The following is a 22985-nucleotide window of genomic DNA, read 5'->3' as shown; positions in this document are numbered from 1 at the left end:
ATTTCTACTTTTTGATTGTTTGCTAGAGATTACTGTGAATATGACCTCAGGGTGGCATGATATACATATCGATGCCACCAGCCACCGCTATTTACATATGAATGCTGGTAATTTACATGTAAACACAGGGTCTGCAGGTGAGTCATCTGTACACAACAAAAGGGCAGATCTGGGCAGCATTAGTAGCAGCACTTCACACTGAGATATCGAGACACAGCACAGAACTAAAACCTTGAGGGACAAGGGAATTTAAACCAGGATAGTTGGCAAGTATGAGGCAGCTGCTTTGGGCCCCACAACAATGACAGGGCCCAGAACAGCTGCCCCTTTTGCCCTGCCTTAAAAACGGCCCTGACCTGTCCTTGCATATTTTTCAGTTCCTTTAACACGGGTGCCACATCATCTTCCAACTGGCTAATCCTTCCTTCAGGTCAGTGGCGGAATTATCAGGGTCGCAACAGTCGCAGTTGCGACTGGGCCCTGGAATTCCATCACTGTGGGGGGGCCCCGGCGTGGTTGCTATTCACAGGGCTGTGAGTGAAGAGCGTGTCTCATGTAAACAGAAGCACAGAGACACCGGCACTCGGGAGTGAAGTTTAATTTTCCCTTGTCCTCTCGCAAAACACACAGCTGATCCTGCTCCCCCTTCGGCCCCCCCTCCCCTCCTCTCCTCTCCTGTGTTCTCCGCGGGCTTTCAGGTGTGAAGCTAACAAGCTCACATTTCCCGCGGAGAACACAGGAGAGGAGAGGAGGGGAGGGGGGGCCGAAGGGGGAGCAGGATCAGCTGTGTGTTTTGCGACAGGACAAGGGAAAATGAAACTTCACTCCCGAGTGCCGGTGTCTCTGCGCTGCTGTTTACATGAGACACGCTCTTCACTCACAGCCGTGCTGACTCCTCTCCAGTGTGTGCAGAGACTCAGGAAGATCCCGCCGCCCATCAACATCATAGAGCTGCTGATCGCTGCCTCCCCCCAGGTGCGGGGGGGGGGGGTACAGAGATCTGCTGGGGGCCAAGGTGCACGGCGGAGTCCAGCAAGGTACAGAGAAACCTCTTTAAGGGGGGTGACTGTCTAGGGACCCTAAAGTAAGGGGGGCTCTCTGGGGACACTAAATTAAGGGGGGTATCTGGGGATCCTGATGTCCAGTACCACCGCCACCCCTCCTCCAGTACCACCACCACCACCGTGCTACCCACCTTCAGTACCACCGCCACCCCTCCTCCAGTACCACCACCACCACCGTGCTACCCACCTTTAGTACCACCGCCACCCCTCCTCCAGTACCACCACCACTGTGCCACCCACCTTCAGTACCACCGCCACCCACCTCCAGGACCACCGCCACCCCCTCTCCAGTACCACCACCATGCCACCCCCTCTCCAGTACCACCATCATGCCACCCACCTCCAGTACCACCGCCACCCCTCTCCAGGACCACCATGCCTCTCCAGTACCACCACCCACCCTCTAGTACCACCACCGCCACCCACCTCCAGTACCACCGCCACCCCTCTCCAGGACCACCATGCCTCTCCAGTACCACCACTCACCCTCTAGTACCACCACCGCCACCCACCTCCAGTACCACCGCCACCCCTCTCCAGGACCACCATGCCGCTCCAGTACCATCGCCACCCTCCTCCAGTACCACCACCACCCACCTCCAGTACCACCGCCACCCACCTCCAGTACTACCATCCCCCTCCAGTACCACCGCCACCCCTCTCCAGGACCGCCACCCCTCTCCAGTACCACCACCCCCCCTTCAGTACCACCACTGCCACCAACCTCCAGTACCACCACCACCCACCTTCAGTACCACCACCACCCCTCTCCAGGACCACCATCCCCCTCCAGGACCACTATCCCCCTCCAGTACCACCACCGCCACCAACCTCCAGTACCACCACCACTGTGCCACCCACCTTCAGTACCACCGCCACCCACCTCCAGGACCACCGCCACCCCCTCTCCAGTACCACCACCATGCCACCCCCTCTCCAGTACCACCACCATGCCACCCACCTCCAGTACCACCGCCACCCCTCTCCAGGACCACCATGCCTCTCCAGTACCACCACCCACCCTCTAGTACCACCACCGCCACCCACCTCCAGTACCACCGCCACCCCTCTCCAGGACCACCATGCCTCTCCAGTACCACCACTCACCCTCTAGTACCACCACCGCCACCCACCTCCAGTACCACCGCCACCCCTCTCCAGGACCACCATGCCGCTCCAGTACCATCGCCACCCTCCTCCAGTACCACCACCACCCACCTCCAGTACCACCGCCACCCACCTCCAGTACTACCATCCCCCTCCAGTACCACCGCCACCCCTCTCCAGGACCGCCACCCCTCTCCAGTACCACCACCTCCCCTTCAGTACCACCACTGCCACCAACCTCCAGTACCACCACCACCCACCTTCAGTACCACCACCACCCCTCTCCAGGACCACCATCCCCCTCCAGGACCACTATCCCCCTCCAGTACCACCACCGCCACCAACCTCCAGTACCACCGCCACCCCTCTCCAGGACCACCATCCCCCTCCAGTACCACCACCACCCCTCTCCGGGACCACTATCCCCCTCCAGTACCACCAACGCCACCCACCTCCAGTACCACCACCCCTCTCCAGGACCACCATCCCCTCCAGTACCACCACCGCCACCCACCTCCAGTACCACCACCAGCCCCCCTCCAGTACCACCATCCCCCTCCAGTACCACCACCGCCACCCACCTCCAGTACCACCACCCCTCTCCAGGACCACCACTGCACTGGTGACACAGGTTCCACTGGGGACACAGGTTGCACAGAAATGTTTTACTTTGTTGTACAGTGGAAAAAAATATAGTATCAAAATCATGCTTTTCGGGGGGGGGGGGGCCCTTCCTAATTTCTTGCACCGGGGCCCTGAGGTTTCTAGTTACGCCTCTGCTTCAGGTGCTGTTGTCCTTTCTACTATTTTCTGAAATTCACCTCTAACTGCATTTATATCCTCCTTGACCCCCTTTATTTGTTCACCAAGGTCTTTAATTGATTCATTGCATGTTTTTACTGCTTTAAGCACATCTAATAATGTTGGCTCCCGCTCTATTGGGATATTGTCCATTATTTCTGTAGCACCGCTTACTTTTTCCCCTTGGTCAGGTAAACCCAAATTTTTGCTATTCTGTACCCTTGATGACTGTGCCCACGGTGTGGAGCCAGATGCATGAACCTGGCCCTGGCCTTGGCTTTTTCTATCCGTAGTACTCCCTTGCTGCGATTTTAACTGCGACCCCTTCTTAGGGGGAGATTGCGCTGGGGTATGCGCATACTGCTCAAGTTGAACCCAATTGATGAAAATTTTTATCTTTGGCAGAATGTAATTACTGCATTTTACCCCCCTTGAATCGTAGGGGCTTACTCCAACAAAACTAATTTGCAACCTTGCTTAACTTCACAAATCGCGGAGGAGAAGGAGAGGCCTCTTTAATGAAACTGTATTCAGCAGGAATCACCATCAAATGTGTAAATTCAATAACACTTCTATAATCGTTTCCATATGCTTTTCATATACTTATTTCTGTATTAACCGGCGGACTCCAGTAATCAGAATACAGATACACTTCAGCCAGCGTTTTAACTAATATATAAAGGCGCCACTTCAATTCGTTTCACCAAAAGCATCACAGTCTTAATAGTATGATAGACACGTAGCACACATATAGCAGGATCTAGGATCTCACAGGCACTTTTCTTACTTTCATAAGGTTAGACGGATTGGAATAAAGCCTAGTCCAAATTGATGCAACCACTGTGGGGTCAGTGTAATCTGGAGCGACCTTCCGGGCTCATAATATATCCACTCAAGCCCAAGCCTCTCACCTCTCCTTTCCTTTGCCCCCCACTGCACTTCTGAAGAGTGAATGGATGGATGGATAGATCTCACAGTGCCTGCAGCAGCACCATCAGCTGCATCTGTACCTTATGCTCCTTATGCTGCCTTCTGCTGCCTCCGATCGACCATTATTCCAATAGGCTCCCCGCCAGGAACATCTCCTCCGCTGTGTCAGGCAGTGAGAGAGGGCGGGAGGCAGGGCAGGACTTAGGGTGGTGGGGGCCCCTGGGCTTGAGTCGCTTTCGGGCCCTACCTTCTATACATAACCGTATTACTGTCGGCGTATATAACACGCACCCCAAGTTTAGGAGGAAAGTTTAAGGAAAAAAACTTACATTTAATTGCCCATAAATACAGCCTTATCAGTGTCCATCTGCAGACTTGTCCATCCATCTGCAGCCTTGTCTAATGTCATTGCAGCCTTGCCAGTGCAGCCTTGTCATTTGCAGCCTTGCCCCAGTGTCATTGCAGTCTTGAAGTTTAAAAATGGCGCCGCCGAGATACAGAGTCATGTGTATCTCGGCAGCTCTCGGGTCCTCTTGGTGGCTCTTGGGTCCTCTCGGCGGCTTTCGGGTCCTCTCACAGTCCCGAGCGGAGCCGAGTGTACTCGGCTCGGCTCACAGTCACGTCCAGTCCCTGTGTTATGGCCATCATAGGGCGGGACTGGGTATGACTGTGAGCGGAGACGAGCCGAGTACACTCGGCTATGTATCTCGGAGAGGCCCGCAGGGCCCCCTATTGGGCGGGCCCATGGGCTTGAGCCCAGTCAAGCCCAATAGTAAGTCCAGCCCTGGTGGGAGGGGAGGATCAGCACCCCGGACTCACAGCCCTCACTCCTCACCGCTCATCTCCTTCGCACAGCGCACGCCACACACATACAGCGCGACGCTCGCATGCTCGCTCGCATGTCCGGTCACGCCCCCTCTTCGTACAGATATCCGCACCAACGTTTGCTCAAAAATCTACTAGTGTATGGCCAGCTTTACAGTCAATTCCATTATAAAACAGCCACAGCTTGAAGACCAGGTTTGCTTAACTTGTCATGATTAAAGTGTCACTAAACCCACTTCATTAAAAAACAATCAATAAATGGTGTATTCCATGCTGTTCATACTCAGTCAGTCCCTATGAGATTCCTTTTCTGTATTCTGCAAAAAAACCTGGTTGATCTGGCTGCTCTCTATCTTCCTGTTCTGTCCATGTCCCCAATGCAGATAGGGATTTTGCAGCTGTGGCGGCAGATCTGCACATGCAGAGTTTCTATGCTGAGTATTTCCTCCCTATCACATCTGAGCAGCCCATGTGACTACAGAGTCACACATGTGGGTGTATACACAGTGGTAAATAACAGCCCACTCCCTCCCTCCTCCTCCATGCCCACTAACCAGCTAAATACAATGATGGCAGGATATTACACGTAGATTAATGGAGGCTTCACCCCCCTTCTTAATCTAAAACACAGCTGGAGGGGTGTAACACTTACCTGACAGAAATCCACCCACACCATGTTATTTCCACAAAATAATAAAGATTTAATTTCAAATATATACTTGTATGATGATTTAAAGCAGTTTATTGATATTAATTATTTATTTTTACTCTGTATTCCAAAGGCTGTGTTTTTTAAAATTTAGCTTGAACATGTGACCAGCAGCAGAATACTAGAAGCTCCTCCTGCCACTGTTTCCCCGCAGAGAGGCTGGGAGAGAGCTAGGTCATGTGACTAGGAAAAAGGTACTTATTACAGCGCCATCATCCATATACAAAAATAGAAGGGACGATGTAAATTAAACAGTGTGTGTTAAGTTTCACTTTAAGCTTTTGTATCTCGCCAATGGCAGTAATCTCCAATTACAGAAGTATCTTTTGTTACTGTGTACACTGCTATGTGAAATTTCATTAAAAATGATTGAACAAGAAAACAGCCACATCTTGATTTTAAAAAGGTTATGTCCTGCCAGCTGCACAGAAGGACCCTTACTCTTTCTGTGAAAGCAGTGGTCTCAGTGCAGAGGTCCAATACACCCCCTGCCAGTGGTGGTTGGTGTTTTTTTTTTGGGGTGGGGGCGGCAAACAACCAACTGTCGGTTGGTCATTTAGCCCGACACTTACCCCATCTAGGTTGCAGGTGGGCATTGGCTCCTGTGTCCTCTCCTCCTCTTCTGCATCACGGCAGCTTCCGCTGTGCATCTCCTCCCTCCTACTCCTAGGCGTCCATCAGGATCGCCTATCCTTTCAGCAAATCGGGTCACGGGTCACAAGACCTACTTCCTGATTGGCCAGGAGGAGGATCAGTGTGACAATAGCGAATAGTCATTCGCTATTGTCACACAACTGGGTGAGCCCACAACTGGGTGGGCTCTGCTCCCCAGCCCAACCTTTTTTGAAGCCTAGTATAGCCTCTGGCTCTAATCACGTGCTTCAAACCCCCCCCCCCCCCCCACCCCACCCCATTGGAATCAATGGTCCTGTATGTTGTTCAGGGGGCTTAAAGTATGGATAGTGGGGCGGCGTCCGTTAGCCCCTAATCAATGGGCCACGACTGCCCCCTGCTGAGTCAGGGCTGGAGCTCTCCAACCAGTGGGGAGTACGAGCTTTGATGATTGCAGAACTATAGATCGCACTCAGCAGGAGGCGTGTTGGACCTCAGCAGAGAGACCACTGCTTCCACACAGACAACAAGTGTCCCACTCTGCAACATGCTGCAAGGGGACAGGCGTTTCTACTCAGGCTGTGGCTGCTTTCAAAAGAAAATAAACTATAGGGCTTTTTTTTATTTTGATGTATCTGAAATGTATTTAGTCAATTTAAAACTAAAAATTTAATTAGGCTTTAAATTAGATGATGGGTTGCTTTGCACGGACTCTCTGCAGTGCATTGGGATCAGAATTCCTCCATCGATTTCTTCCCTCCAGATGGGATTTCATGTACATTCTGTTGCTTAGATACATGTGTGGGACAAGGCGACCTTTAAACCTGGAGCAGCTGAACGATATGTAGCTCCTAATTTGTTCAGTCGCACTTTTCATTGTAGTGATTTCTAGGTTCAAAGTCTGCAAACTGTTACCTGGAGCTTGCCGGATACTTCTCTGTATTTACTCTGCAATAAAAAAGCAATGGAGGAGGAAGCAACCATTATCAGATCCATGAGCGCTCATCCTTAACCCTACTCGGAGAATGCTTATCAAATCCCCTATTACAGCAGTCATTGAACTTAATGCTCTCACTCGTGATGGCTACATTAGATAAAACTTTTTATTCTTTTATTTTATGTTTAAACATGTGTTATACCGCGGTATGCATCCGAATGGTATGTATTATTAGGAGCTCCTAACCAGGAGGTAACCATACTCCACGAAGGGGTATAGAAGGATTGTATGGGGGTACAGGGCCGGAACTTCAATGCATAGAATGCATTGAGGTGAAAAACCACAAAAGTTTACAACCCCTTTAAAGTAGTTGTAAACCCTTACAAACCACTTTGACCTACAGGTAAGTCTAGATTAAGGCTTACCTGTAGGTCCAAGAAATATCTCCTAAACCTACACGGTTTAAGAGATATTTGCCGAAAGACAGGCACCGCTGTCTATGGCGCATGCGCCGTAGACAGCGGCGCGCAGGCGCACTGAGCGCCGCACCGTCAACGGCAAATATGCCGCGCGTGGCGGCTCCCGTGCGTATGCGCGGGAGTGACGTCATCGCGGCTTCGCCGAAATAACAGCGGCGGAGCAGCGAGACCCACCGAGAAGATGGATGCGCCGGACTACAGGGGACAGCGGTGACATCGCTGGCTCCTGTGTCAGGTATGTGACACATAATGGACTACTATGCGATGCATCCGAATGGTATGTGTTATTAGGCGCTCCTAACCAGAAGGTAACCATACTCCACAAAGGGGTATAGAAGGATTGTATGGGGGTACAGGGCCGGAACTTCAATGCATAGAATGCATTGAGGTGAAAAACCACAAAAGTTTACAACCCCTTTAAAGTAGTTGTAAACCTACAGGTAAGTCTAGATTAAGGCTTACCTGTAGGTCCAAGAAATCGGTTTAGGAGATATTTACTAAAAGATAGCGGCTCGCAGGCGCACTATCGCCGTTAGCAGCGTGCCGCTGCTAACAGCGATATGCCATTAGTGGCGGCTCATGTGCGCTGTGAGTGGCCGGAGCAGCGAAACCCGGAAGAAGATGGATGCTCCGGACTACAGGGGACAGCTGGCTCCTGTGTCAGGTAAGTGACACATAATGGGCTACTATGCCATGCATAGTAGCCGTAGCCTGTTATGCTTTAACTTTGCAGGGAGACAAAGAGGAAGTAAACCCATCATGGTTTACTTCCTCTTTAAGGCCCATTGCACACTGGGGCGTTTTTCAGGCGCTACAGCGCTAAAAATAACGCCTGTATAGCGCCTGAAAAAATCTGGCCCCTTTCACCCCCGAGTGAAAGCCGGAGGGCTTTCACACTGGAGCGGTGCGCTAGCAGGACGGTGAAAAAAGTCCTGCTAGCCTCATCTTTGGAGCGGTGAAGGAGCGGTGTATTCACCGCTCCTAAACCGCTCCTACCCATTGAAATCATTGGGGCAGCGTGGCTATACCGCCGGCAAAGCGCCGCTGCAGCATACCGCCGCTAAAACTATGGTAAAGCGGCACTAAAAATAGTGACACTTTACCGCCGATGCCGCTCCCGCCCCAGTGTGAAAGGGGCCTAAGAGTTCCCTTCACTGGAACTAAGGGGCCAAGCCCAACCCCTGAAAAATAGCCCCACACCATAATCCCACCTCCAGCAAATGATTTGGACCAGTACACAAAGCAAGGTCCATAAAGACATGGATGAATGAGTTTGGGTTGAGTCCTGACGTCAACCCGATAGAACACCTTTGGGATGAATTGAGCGGAGCCTGAGAGCCAGGCCTTCTTCTCCAACATCAGTGCCTGACCTCACAAATGTGCTTCTGGAAGAATGGTCAAACATTCCCATAAACACACTCCTAAACCTTGTAGACAGCCTTCCCAGAAGAGTTGAAGCTGTTATAGCTGTAAAGGGTGGGCCAACTCAATATTGAACCCTACGGACTAAGGCTGGGATGCCATTAAAGTTAATGTGCGGGTAAAGGCACGCTTATACTTTTCACAATATAGTGTAGATTATTATGGGGATGTGATGTCCATGCACATTGCAGAGTGTCAGAACTGCTCGGTAGGATCAGACGCAGCAAGTCATTTTATCCCCCTTTTCAGGTTTTACCAATTGCTGCCCATACACTCTAAATATACGGTGACAAACCTCCCCTGGGCAGGATCACGAGTCACGTACCTGTATGTGATCCTGCACTTCCGGGTCTGAAGCACATGCGTGCCGCCGGCAACCCGCTCCCGATGCAATTGGACACAGCGGGAGTCAATCAGCAGGTCCGTCAGTCCGCCACGACCAGCCAATTGTTCGGGAGACAGGCAGAACGGCAATTTATGTAAACAAGGCAGATTGCTGTTCTGTGAGAAGGGAAGGCATGGATCCTGTGTTCCTACAAAGCAGCAGCAGGGATCTCTGCCTTCCCATAGTAAAAGCACCTCCCCCACACAGCTAGCAAGCACCCCCTAGGAACACATTTAACCCATGGACCTTGGTTTGAGCACTGGACCAAATTATTTGGTGAAGGAGGAATTATGGTGTGGGGTTGTTTTTCAGGGGTTGGGCTTGGTAGGGAACTCTTAAGGTGTCAGCATGCCAAGACATTTTGGATAACTTTGTGGGAACAGTTTGGGGATGGTGCCTTCCTGTTACAACATGACTGCGCACCAGTGTACAAATCAAGGTCCATAAAGATATGGATGAGTGAGTTTGGGGTGGAGGAACTTGACTGGCCTGCACAGAGTCCTGACCTCAACCTGATAGAACACTTTTGGGATGAATTAGGGTGGAGGCTGTGAGCCAGACCTTCTCGTCCACATCAGTGCCTGACCTCACAAATGCGCTTCTGGAAGAATGGTTAAACATTCCTATAGACTCACTCCTAAACATTGTGGACAGCCTTCCCAGAAGAGTTGAAGCTGGCAAAGGGTGAACCAATGCAATATTGAATCCTACGGGCTAAGACTGGAATGCCATTAAAGTTGATGTGTGTGTAAAGGCAGGTGTCCCAATACTTTTGGTAATATATTGTATGTAATATTTTTTCTGTCAGCAGTCTGTAGGCTGCACGTGTGACTATTTGGAGCCCACAAAAAGCCCAGTTTAAACTGAATGGGTCAAACCATCCATGTGCACCAGCCCTTAGGCCCCTTAGACACACGGAACGGGCGTAATCAGTGGGGATTCTGTCCGCTGATCCACGCCGAACAGGCGGATGGCTTGTTCTGCAGAGCGCACACAGATGCAGCCCGCTCCCCTCTATCGGCGGTCGTATGTAAACGGATTGCCTGTCCGTTTACATAGAAAGGCCATCCAATCCACCAGACAAATGAGGAATGGATCCCCATCTGTCTGTTTTTAGCAGATAGGACAAGTCTGTTGACACCTGCCACATAGAGGAGATTGGAGACTGCGATCGGGTCCTCCTCAAAAAACTGACAGGTGGACCCGATCGGTCCGCCCGTGTGAAAGGGCCCTTAGGCAAGAAAGCACCACACAGAGATTTGTCTACATACTATATAATGTAGCTATAGTAATAATGTTACATTGTATCTGTGTATCATACCTCCCAACCGTCCCTGATTCCGAGGGACTGTCCCGGATTTGGAGCAATGTCCCTCTGTCCCTCTTTCCTCCTCATTTGTCACTCATTTTGGTCTGATCCATATAGTTGTATATAAAAAGGCACTTTTTATCTTTCAAAAAGTTTTTCCCAGTGCTAAACCTTTCATCTGATTTCTAAATTGCTACATTTGTAAATTTTAAAAGCCAATATAAAGGAATAGAAGTGGTAAAAAAAAAAGAAGAAAAAAAAAACATATTTTAAACGAATCTTTTATGTATAATTCTCCTTTAAGGGGGTGTGGCAGGGGGTGTGTCTTATGCCTACGCAGTTTTGCTAATAGGTGTCCCTCGTTCCTATCTCAAAAAGTTGAGGGGTATGTATGTATATTGGCACCCTCTGGTTGAATACACACGTGTTCTTTTGAGGTTCCTAATTCTAATAACCTGTATTACCTTGCCAGGTCAAAAGCACACTAAAATTATTTTTTAGCACCCAAAATTACAACATAATCCCTTAAATATCCATTAAGCGTAAAAGAGAGGAAAAGTTTGAGTTAATACGTAACAAATACCTCTAGGCTTAAAATGATGTGAGTCACGAAATGGAAAAAAAAAAATATACAAAGCTGTAAAAATTCAATGCTTTTAAAAGCTTTACTACGTCGTACTTAATCATTTTAACGATGCCTCTAAAATGATTCTTGTAACTCTCAGATGTGTGCGGAGGTGCCAAAGACATATACTGTACGAGGCATTAAGCACTTAGGGACCAATGCCTATTTTACAAACTTGTTGTTTACAAGTTAAAATCATTTTTTTTTTTTGCTAGAAAATTAAGAATCCCCCAAACATTATATATTTCTTTTTCAGACACCCTAGAGAATAAAATGGCGGTTGTTGCAATACTTTATGTCACACTATATTTGCGCAATGGGCTTACAAACAATTTTTTTATATATATAAAAAAATTAGAAAACAGTAGTTATCCCATTATTTTTTTTTATATTGTGTAATGTTATGCCGAGTAAATTGTATACCCAACATGTCATGCTTCAAATTTGTACCCGCTCGTGGAATGGCGACAAACTTTGACACTTAAAAATCTCCATAGGCAATGTTTAAAAATGATTGCTCTCACTCTATACATATATATATACACACATACGTTTTTTACACTGCACTTTAAAAAAAATATTTGGATCACTTTTATTGCTATCACAAGGAATGTTAACATCCCTTGTAATAGATAAAAAAGCATGCCAGGACTTCTTTAATGTGAGATCTCACATTTACACTAAAATGCAATAAAAAAAAAAAAAATTTTTTTGGGGGGTGGAGTTGGGGCTCTGCCAAAGCACCCCCCCCCCCCCATGTTGAGAGCATTTGGTCTGGTATGGTTCAGGTAGGGGTAGGCGCTCGCTTTCCCTTTCCACTTTTCTGTCCTGCTAGGCTGCATGCTCAGATAAGGTCCTGGTATGGATTGGGGGGGGGGGGGGGACTCCGCACTGGTTTTCTTTTCTTTTTTTCAGATTTTTTCATTGCCGACATTCTTTTGTTTACATTTCAGCTGTGCCAAGTATGCCTGGTAAGCTATCCATCATCTACCCATCAATCATGGGCATGCAACGGGTAGACTGTGAATCTTCCCTGTCAACCCCACGGGAAAAAAAATATATTGTAAAAAATAATAAAAAAACTACTGACACCATCCATTGCCCTACTGACACCAATCTCTGCTCTACTGACTGACACCATCCAATGCCCTACTAATACCGTATACGTACTTGGGGTGAAACTCATCAAAAATCTCACGGATCGGATCGTTTCTTGAATCAGAGTCACGGATCGGATCCTTTTTTCGGATCAACAAATAATAATTGAATTTGCAAAAACCTGTGAAAATACCAACGCTATATAGTCCCCACTGTAATAGCCACAATTTCCCCCACTGTAATATACATCTCCCCCACTGTAAAATTGGCTGAGTATGGCTGGGTACGGCTGAGCATGGCTGGGTATCACAGAGTATGGCTGGGTATCACCGAGTATTGCAGAGTATGGCTGGGTATTGCAGAGTATGGCGGGGTATCACCGAGTATTGCAGAGTATGGCTGGGTATTGCAGAGTATGGCTGGGTTTCACCGAGTATTACAGAGTATGGCTGGGTATGGCTGGGTATGGCTGAGTATTGGCAGAGTATTGGCGGGGTATTGCAGAGTATTGGCAGGGTATTGCAGAGTATTGGCAGGGTATTGCAGAGTATTGGCAGGGTATTGCAGAGTATTGGCTGGGTATTGCAGAGTATTGGCAGGGTATGGCAGAGTATTGGCAGAGTATTGGCAGGGTATGGAGGGGTGGCTGTGACTGCAATTGTCACAGAGCAGCGCTGTGGGCACTACAGATCCAGCCCACAGCGCCTTGCTTCCATCCGATCTCTCCCCTCCACTGTGTACAGATCAGTACACAGAGGGGAGAGAGGAACCTGCGTCATTTGACGGAGCGATCACATTGTAAACGGCCGCCGGGTGTACAAAGATGGCCGCCACTCCAGGGCTAGGCCGAAACCATGGCCTTTCTTAAGGCCGAGGCAGGGGAGTGCTCCGCGGATCACGGCGTGTGCCGATCCGAACAGGGTGACCCATTCGGATCACAGATCGGTGACGATCCGTTGCACCCCTAATACGTACACACATGGGGTTGCAGGCCATTCAGCATACCACCCAACTTTTTGAGATGGGAATGAGGGACACCTATCAGCAAAAGCATGAAGGCATAGGACACACCCCTTGCCACACCCCCTTAAAGGAGAATGGTACAAAAAAACAAGATTTGTTAAACACACCAGTGCTATTTTACCACTACTATTCCTTTATATTGGCTTCTGGAATTTACAAATGCAGCAATTTAGAAATCAGATGAAAGGTTTAGCACTGGGAAACACTTTTTGATAGATAAAAAGTGCATTTTATATACATCTATATAGATCAGACCAAAATGAGGGACAAATGAGGAGCAATGAGGGACGGAAGGACATTTTGCTTGAAATCAGGGACAGTCCCTCCAAATCAGGGACAGTTGGGAGCTATGCATGCAGTTTCCCAAAGCATGGGAGGTGCCATTAAAAATGTCACCCCCATGTGTCTACTAAAGAGCAGCATGTTTTGCCTGCAGGTAGGGAACACTTATGATTATGCACGTTTCCTACCCACATGTAGGTAAACCTAGGCTAAATGTAAAAAAAAATTCTGCATTGACTAAATTAAAGAATATGCACAACCAGCATTTCATATTCCTGATATGTGTCTGCTGTACCATGTACTTGTATGACAACGTCTCCTCTTCTCTTTGTATTGCTTGCTTTGTGTGAATTCCCTGGTGATCCTGCTAGTCCCTCTGCTCTCCTATTAAAAAAAACTGACCACGCTAGTCATGAGAGCACATTTGGTCAGTTCTCTAGCTGTGCTGGGAACACAGTCTGCTCTCCTCCAATGATCAGACTTATCCTGACACTCTAACCCCCTGCACACCTATTTACCATGAAGACCAGTGTGATGCTGTTTCTTCCCCCCAGTACTCTGAGCTCCTTCAGAGCTGAGAACAGAGAGTATGTGATCACTTATAAAAAAGGGGGAACCATTTTTTTTCTCTTTACACATATGTTTTGCCTTACATTTATATTTTAAACTGAATGGGTTGTTTTACAAGGTGATCGTTTACAATCACTTTAATGTATGCCCAACGTGTATGTACAACCAAAACTTTACTTTTTAGGGTTGGATAGAGTAGAGAAGGGTTAGGATAGCTTTTAGGTTTTTGTTGCTGTCTGTGTCCCCTTTGGGAGGTTTCTCCCTCTCTATTTGTCCTGGTGATCATTGTTACTGGTAAAGAATGTTGCCATAGAAGAATAAAAGAGAAATCTTTTAATGAGACACTTGTTCCGGCGACAACTAAGGCCGCGTACACACGGGCGGACTGTTCGCCCAACCTTGTCCGCTGAACAGTGTTTGGGCGGACAGTCCGCTCGTGTGTGGGCTTTCAGCGGACAGTTTCAGCGGACAGTTGGACGGACAAAGTCTTTCGGAAATTCCGAAAAACTGTCCGCTGAAACTGTGTTTGAGCGAACAGTCCGCCCGTGTGTGGGCCTGTCCGCTGTACTTTCGAAATGAGCGGACTGTTCCCGCTCGGAAAGTCCGCCCATTTCGAGCGCGTGTACAGGTAGGCGGGGCCCGCGAAGGAGACGTCGCGGGCTCCGCCGCCTGGAATGGGCTTAAAGGGGAACCCCAACGCCGAAAAAAATCGGCGTGGGGGTTCCCCCAAAGTCCACACCAGACCCTTGTCCGAGCACGCTACCCGGCCGGCCAGGAAAGGGGGGCGAGCGAGCGCGCCCCCCCTCCTGAGCCGTACCAGGCCGCGTGCCCTCAACATGGGGGGTGCCTTGGGGAAGGGGGGGCCGCGCGCGGCCCCCCCACCCCAAAGCACCTTGTCCCCATGTTGATGAGGACAAGGGCCTCTTCCCGACAACCCTGGCCGTTGGTTGTCGGGGTCTGCGGGCGGGGGGCTTATCGGAATCCGGGAGCCCCCTTTAAGAAGGGGGCCCCCGGATACCGGCCCCCCACCCTATGTGAATGAGTATGGGGTACAATGTACCCCTACCCATTCACCTGTGAAATAAAGTACAAAAAAAAACACAACACAGGGGAAAAAATATTTTATTGCACAGCTCCGGGGGTCTTCCGTCTTCGGGGGTCTTCTCGCCGGACTCCTCCGCTATGTGTGTGTAGCTCTTTTACTAGCGGAGGAGTCCGGCTTTCTTCCTCCCCGCCGCCGGCCTCTTCTCCCGACTTCGGGGGTCTTGTCCCCCTCTTCGGTTCTTCTGCCGGGCCACCGCCTGCAAAAGAGCTACAAGAAGGCGCTTCTGTCGCCGCTGTCGTCGCCGCCGCCGCCGCCTTCCGTTCTTGTTCTTCTTCTTGTTCTTCTTCTCCTGGAGATGTTGACTCGACGAGCTCTCCGGCCGGAATGCCAGAGCCGCGCTGTGCGGTCACTTATATAGTGACAATGGGGCGGTGTCACATGGTATATGTCACATGGGTTGGTCACATGGGTTGATGTCACATGGGGACTATGACATCGTAAGGGGGCGGGGTCACCATGTGACCAACCCATGTGACATATACCATGTGACACCGCCCCATTGTCACTATATAAGTGACCGCACAGCGCGGCTCTGGCATTCCGGCCGGAGAGCTCGTCGAGTCAACATCTCCAGGAGAAGAAGAACAAGAAGAAGAACAAGAACGGAAGGCGGCGGCGGCGGCGACGACAGCGGCGACAGAAGACCGGGCCACCGCCTGCAAAAGAGCTACAAGAAGGCGCGGTGGCCCGGCAGAAGAACCGAAGAGGGGGACAAGACCCCCGAAGTCGGGAGAAGAGGCCGGCGGCGGGGAGGAAGAAAGCCGGACTCCTCCGCTAGTAAAAGAGCTACACACACATAGCGGAGGAGTCCGGCGAGAAGACCCCCGAAGACGGAAGACCCCCGGAGCTGTGCAATAAAATATTTTTTCCCCTGTGTTGTGTTTTTTTTTGTACTTTATTTCACAGGTGAATGGGTAGGGGTACATTGTACCCCATACTCATTCACATAGGGTGGGGGGCCGGTATCCGGGGGCCCCCTTCTTAAAGGGGGCTCCCAGATTCCGATAAGCCCCCCGCCCGCAGACCCCGACAACCAACGGCCAGGGTTGTCGGGAAGAGGCCCTTGTCCTCATCAACATGGGGACAAGGTGCTTTGGGGTGGGGGGGCCGCGCGCGGCCCCCCCTTCCCCAAGGCACCCCCCATGTTGAGGGCACGCGGCCTGGTACGGCTCAGGAGGGGGGGTGCGCTCGCTCGCCCCCCTTTCCTGGCCGGCCGGGTAGCGTGCTCGGACAAGGGTCTGGTGTGGACTTTGGGGGAACCCCCACGCCGATTTTTTTCGGCGTTGGGGTTCCCCTTTAAGCCCATTCCAGGCGGCGGAGCCCGCGACGTCTCCTTCGCGGGCCCCGCCTACCTGTACACGCGCTCGAAATGGGCGGATTTGCCTCCTCCTTACGTGGGCGAGTCCGTTCATTTCAAAAGTTGAGCGAACTGTTTGGCAAACAGTTCGCTGAAACAGTCCGCTCGTGTGTGGGCAAGTCCGCTCATGCAAATTTTGAGTGGACTGTTTGCCGAAACTGTTTGACGAACAAGGTTGGGCAAACAGTCCGCGCGTGTGTACGCGGCCTTAAAGATATCCCCTTTTACTTCCCGCTGTGTCTCTGAGACAGGAAGTGAAGAGAAATATCCCTGATGGGACAAGAAGAGGAAAGAAGATCCTTCTTCTAATCTCTTCAATGACCCTGTCACGTCACATTCGGCTACCCATCACATTTTGCTACCCGCAGGAGTGCGCATTCACGACGCCGCCATATGCGTTCCAACACTGTTGTAAGACCACTTTGCCATGCTTCGCTCGCCACACTTTGGGCACAGCCTCGCTTCGCTCGGCATAATTATAATCTGGCTCCTTCTCCACTTGGATGGTGGGGCTTGTAATGGAAATTTGTAAGTTCTGTATATAATTGTATTCTATTTTATATGCATTGCCCTCACTGTGCACACGGCACTAATAATGTTTTCAGTACATGTTTTGCATTCTTTCGAGTCCTGATTAGAATTAGCCGGCCTATGTAACGCCCTTTGTTACCATAAACGTACAATTGTAATATTAATGTGATACGTACGTAATCATGTGTATAAAAACCTTCAAAATGCGTCATAATAAAGGAGAACAGTTATTTGGAAAGATGCTGAGTGTATCTTTTGTGTCTGTTCCCTACTGCAGTAGTTATTTTTAATTTGGAACCACTAATCAATATGAGGATAGCAGTTGCCTATCTACAAAATATCAATTTCAGGCTTGAACCTGGACTCAGGGGTTTGGCCACAAAACGCATATGGCGGCGTTACGCATGCGCAGTCCAGTGGGTAGCCAAATGTGATAGGTCGTCATATGTGACGAAACACCCCAACGGTAAAAGAGAAAACAAACTTTACAGCAGGTAAAATACATATTGCACAGGTCACCATTTTCCTCATTAAATATATTTCTAAAGGTGCTATTGACATGAAATTGTCACCACACCGTCGGTAACAACCCATGCAAACAAAGACACCAAAACAAATACATTCAGAAATGAAGTTCTTTGTAATAAAATAGAATGACACAGGGAAAAAAGTATTGATCACACTAACTGAAATGTATATCTTTCATTCTAGCAGCTTTATTTTCTTTCTTTGAAACCAATTGAGAGTTTTCTTGGCTTTATTTCATTGGCTTCGATTGGATTGTGGCCCAGGTGAAGAATAACTCTACAAATTATTGGCTTTTAAATAGATAAAATAAATAATGTCCACCAGGAAAAAATACTCTTTCAGACATCAGTGTCAGTGGCAGGGGCGTTGCAAGGTCTACAACAGATCTGGGGCTAGAGCCCATAGCAGCGTAGTAAAGAAAGTCATACGCTTGGGCGGGCATACACATGTATATACAGTAATATACGTGTGTGTGTGTGTGTGTGTGTATATCCCCAGAGAGCCCCCCACTTACATCAGGGTCACCAGAGAGCCCCCCTCTTACATCAGGGTCCCCAGAGAGCCTCCCTTTCCCTTGAGGACTTTATGTCAGTGAACTAGTAGGCCCCAGGGAAGGATACACCCAAAACATTGGCATCAGTGGAATAATGGGCCCCAGGAAAGGATGCATCCAAATCATTGGTGTCAGTGGAATAGTAGGCCCCAATGAAGAATACCTCTAAATCATTGGTGTCAGTAGAATAGTAATCCTCAGGGAAGAATGCACCCAAATAATTGGCATCAGTGGAACATTGGTCTCCAGGGAAGAATAAAAAAAGTAAAGAATAAACCTCGCTCAAAAGTAAACACAAATTGTGCCAAAAAGCTGCAATAAAAACCAACAAATATCCATGTGGTGTAAGAAATCAACAAATTATATAAATTATGCTAATAAATGTGACCACTCTTAGTATAAATAACATATAAATAAGTGATAATTAATCAATATAAATCAATACATGTGCAGATAATCTATAAATATATGTGCATTTAAATGAATGAAAAAAAGAGTCCATAAAAAGTCCAAGGAATGAAAACCCCGTACATTCAACAAAGAAACAGTTGTTTTCAAAAAATCCTGCAGCTTGAAAGGGCAGAAGACACCTTCACCAAGACTTGCAGGTGGAGAGAAGGTAGAAGATGTGACAATAGCGGGTCAAAGTTCTAAATGCACCTTACCGAATATGATGGACCCCCTGATTGCCGAGGTCAACTACGCAAGCAGATATAACCCTCTGCACGGGTATATTGGATGTTCCACTGCTGCTCGTGCGATCCACAGAAATCCAAAAATGGGTATAAGAAATTCCACTCACCAATATCACTCATGTACCGAAGAGGACATAAATGGGAGGAAATAAAAATAACGCCAAAGGTGTGATAACGTCACTGAAAACATTTATTGCTTGAACAACGCGTAACAAATAAAATAGCAGGGACCAGCTTCTCAAGCTTCACATACAAAAAAATAGCCGGCAAGCGATCGCAATAAAAACAAATGAACACTGTGTTCCAGGAAACACATGGGGGCGTGATGGCGTCAGTACGTAGCACCGCCCTACATGTTTCGTCAGAGATGACGTCTTCAAAGGGGCACGGGCGACGCACTGAAACCATCACTTATATATAACCAAACCACAGCCAAGCCTCGTTCTGGTTCAGAATGACGTAACCGCAACCGAGCCTCGCTATGGTTCCAAAGTCATCACGTAAACCTTGCGAGAGAGCACCAGACCCCGATCTGACTCACACCACATCTGAAATCTCCGCAACAGACTAAAGCGAACAGAAAGAACTGTACGCAATTATGTAAATATATATGTGACAACACTATTTTAAAAGCAGGTAAGCATAAAAAAGCTCTTTAATAAAAACAATATCTTCCATATAAATTAGTCCAACCACGGGGCAAAAAAATTAAAAAAGAAGAAAAGGAAAAAAAAAAAAGAGAGTAAATATATACGTCAAAAATTGTAAAGGCACGCTACAGATCAAGACTGATGCTCACTCATATATAACTGGGCAAAACATATATGAAATTATATACATATAGCAAGCCAATCAGATGCCCTAACTAGGCATTATCAATGAATGTATTAATTTCTATATCTAAATTTAACCCTAGAGGTCTAAGACATCTGATTGTATAAATCCACTCCATTTCAAGCTTTGAAATAGCTTGTCTCTTAGGACCCCCTCTCCAAGGCAATTTTAATCTGTCAATACCAAAAAAAACTGGTTCCCATAGGTTGCCGACCGTGGAATTCCAGATAATGCCTCGAGACGGGGTGCCCCTTAAAACCCCTCCTAATGTTCCCGATATGTTCATTCAATCTAACCTGTAACGGTCGAACAGTACGACCCACATATTGAAGCCCACACGGGCAAGTGAGAAGGTACACAACTCTATGAGTAGAACAGATGATCAACGATTTTATCGGGAACACTCGAGAGGTACTGTTAGACTTAAAATGCATGATCTTCCTATCCCTAATATCATCAACAGAACACACTGCACATTTCTTACATCTATAAAATCCCACCATGTTCTGAAAAAACATTTCTTTCTTAATAGGGGGATCACAAACGTTCTTGGCCACAAACTATCTCAGTGCAGGCACCCCTCTGAAAACAACCTGGGGTTTTTCAGGGAGTACAGACCACAGTACCCAATCATTTTTCACAGTATGCCAATGTTTAGAAAGCAATTTCTTAAATGAATAATTTTGGTGGGAGTACCCTGTAATAAAAAGGGCATAGAAAATTACTATTGGCGTCTGAATCATCATATAAAGTTCTCACACGCTGGTATTTGGTTCCTGCGAGAATCGCCAAATTCTCAACAGACAACACAGGCCACTGCTTTCGTGGCTGTCCAGAAAAAGGTACCTATATACATACCTGGTGGCATTGCTCAATTGTACAATCATTTTGGAAAAAGATCTTTCTGATAATTACAAAATTTTTTGATCGTCCAATTTTTCCAGACCCAATTATAGCTCTCCTTAATTTAAAACCAGCCTTTCTGAATCAGAAACAATTCAAATTAGTTCTTACACTCCTGATAGCCGCAAAGCAGACTATAGCCAATGCGTGGAAAACAGATGTGGTGAATATTGCAGAAACCAAACGTAGAATGAATCAATCTTTCATCCATGCTAAAATGGATGCTATAGATAAAAACCAGATGACAAAGTTTGATATCATATGGAAACCCTGGATTAAATATTATACGTCAGATAATATTGACAACCGAGTTTTACTGTTATGGTGATTAAGATTTTTTATAGAATTACAACATTAGATGATATATAAAACCTCCTCCGGAGAATTATTCCCTCCCCTCCCCCTCCTATATACCTTTTATGTTCTTCCCTTACTATATAATACTTACTATAAACATACTTTAGAAGTTATGGTCAAAACTTTAAAATCATACATTTTCTTTTAGACATATTTATATTTTCTTGTGATTAAAATGTTTAAAACTCAGCTATAAGAATGTTTTCAAATTCTAAAATATATAAGGCCATTTATTGTCATTCCCACGAGAATATCTTGAAATTCTTCTTTGCTTTGTATCATCCGTACTTCAATATGTCTACTTTTTATTTCTGGTATCACATAATTTGTCTTATATTCTGTACATGTAATTTATTTTAACATAAAATAAAAAATTTTGAACGAGAAAATTACTATTATTTATGTCCTTATCGGTATGCAAAAGGTCCCGATCCAGATGCTCCACCTCATCCAACTTCTGTTTCAAGAAGGAACTTTCATAGCCCTTTTCCAGGAACCTGTCTGTTTTAAGGGGCACCCCGTCTCGAGGCATTATCTGGAATTCCACGGTCGGGAACCTATGGGAACCAGTTTTTTTGGTATTGACAGATTAAAATTGCCTTGGAGAGGGGGTCCTAAGAGACAAGCTATTTCAAAGCTCGAAATGGAGTGGATTTATAAATTCAGATGTCTTAGACCTCTAGGGTTGAATGTAGATATAGAAATTAATGCATTCATTGATAATGCCTAGTTAGGGACCGAGGCTTCGTTGCGGTTGAGTTATTCTGAACCGGAACGAGCCTTGGCTGTGGTCGGGTTATATATAGGTGATGGTTTCAGTGCGTCGCTCGTGCCCCTTTGAAAACGTCATCTCTGACGAAACATGTAGGGCGGCGCTACGTACTGACGCCATCACGAACCCCATGTGTTTCCTGGAACACTGTGTTCATTTGTTTTTATTGCGATCGGTTGCCGGCTATTTTTTGTATGTGAAGCTTGAGAAGCTGGTCCCTGCTATTTTAGTTGTTACCCGTTGTTCAAGCAATAAATTTTTTTTATTGACGTTATCACACCATTGGCGTTATTTTTATTTCCTCCCATTTATGTTCTCCTCGGTACATGAGTGACACTGGCGAGTGGAATTTCTTATACCCATTTTTGGATTTCTGTGGATCACTCGAGGAGCAGCGGGACATCCAATATACCCGTGTAGAGGGTTATATCTGCTTGTGTAGTTGACCTTGGCAATCAGGGGGGTCCATCATATTCGGTAAGGTGCATTTAGAACTTTGACCTGCTATTGTCACATCTTCTACGTTCTCTCCACCTGCAAGTCTTGGTGAAGGTGTCTTCTGCCCTTTCAAGCTCCAGGATTTTTTGAAAACAACTGTTTCTTCATTGGATGTACGGGGTTTTCATCCCCAGGAAAGAACAGCTCTGAATCATTTATGTCAGTGGAATAGTGGATCCCAGGGAAGAATACACCCAAATTATTGGAATCATTGAAATAGCAGGCCCCAGGGAAGAATACCTCTGAATAATTGGTGTTAGTGGAATATTGGACCCCAGGGAAGAATACCTCTGAATCTTTTATGTTAGTGAACTAGAAGGCCCCAGGGAAGGATGCATGCAAATCACTGTCATCAGTGGTATAGTGGGCTTCAGGCAAGGATGCATCCAAATCATTGGTGGAACAGTAGGCCCTAGGGAAGAATGCACCCAAATCATTGGTTTCATTGAAATAGTAGGCCCTAGGGAAGAACGCACCCTAATCACTGGCATCAGTGGAATAGTGGGCCCCAGGGAAGAATGCATCAACATCAATGGTGTCAGCGTGGTATGTACCTTAGGATAGGAGCCAGTGTGGCAGTCTGCAACAATCCACAAATTCCAAGTACATGTGATAATGATGTAATTTTCTGTATAGGATTAAGTGTCCCCTGATTCTCAGAAGGTCCAACATTG

At 47.4% G+C, this 22985-nt stretch overlaps 1 protein-coding gene across 1 annotated transcript in view; it reads right to left on the bottom strand.

The window, feature by feature from the left end:
• EXOC3L4 (exocyst complex component 3 like 4) overlaps positions 1-22985 on the bottom strand; it is a 172473-nt gene that overhangs the window by 127634 nt on the left and 21854 nt on the right. The window lies entirely within an intron of this gene.

Source organism: Lithobates pipiens, unplaced genomic scaffold (assembly GCF_037356315.1).
Source record: "Lithobates pipiens isolate NorthernLeopardFrog02 unplaced genomic scaffold, aLitPip1_a1.2 Scaffold_30, whole genome shotgun sequence".
In the NCBI taxonomy this organism is placed as follows: domain Eukaryota; kingdom Metazoa; phylum Chordata; class Amphibia; order Anura; family Ranidae; genus Lithobates; species Lithobates pipiens.
This window is presented reverse-complemented; position numbering and strand designations above follow the sequence as displayed.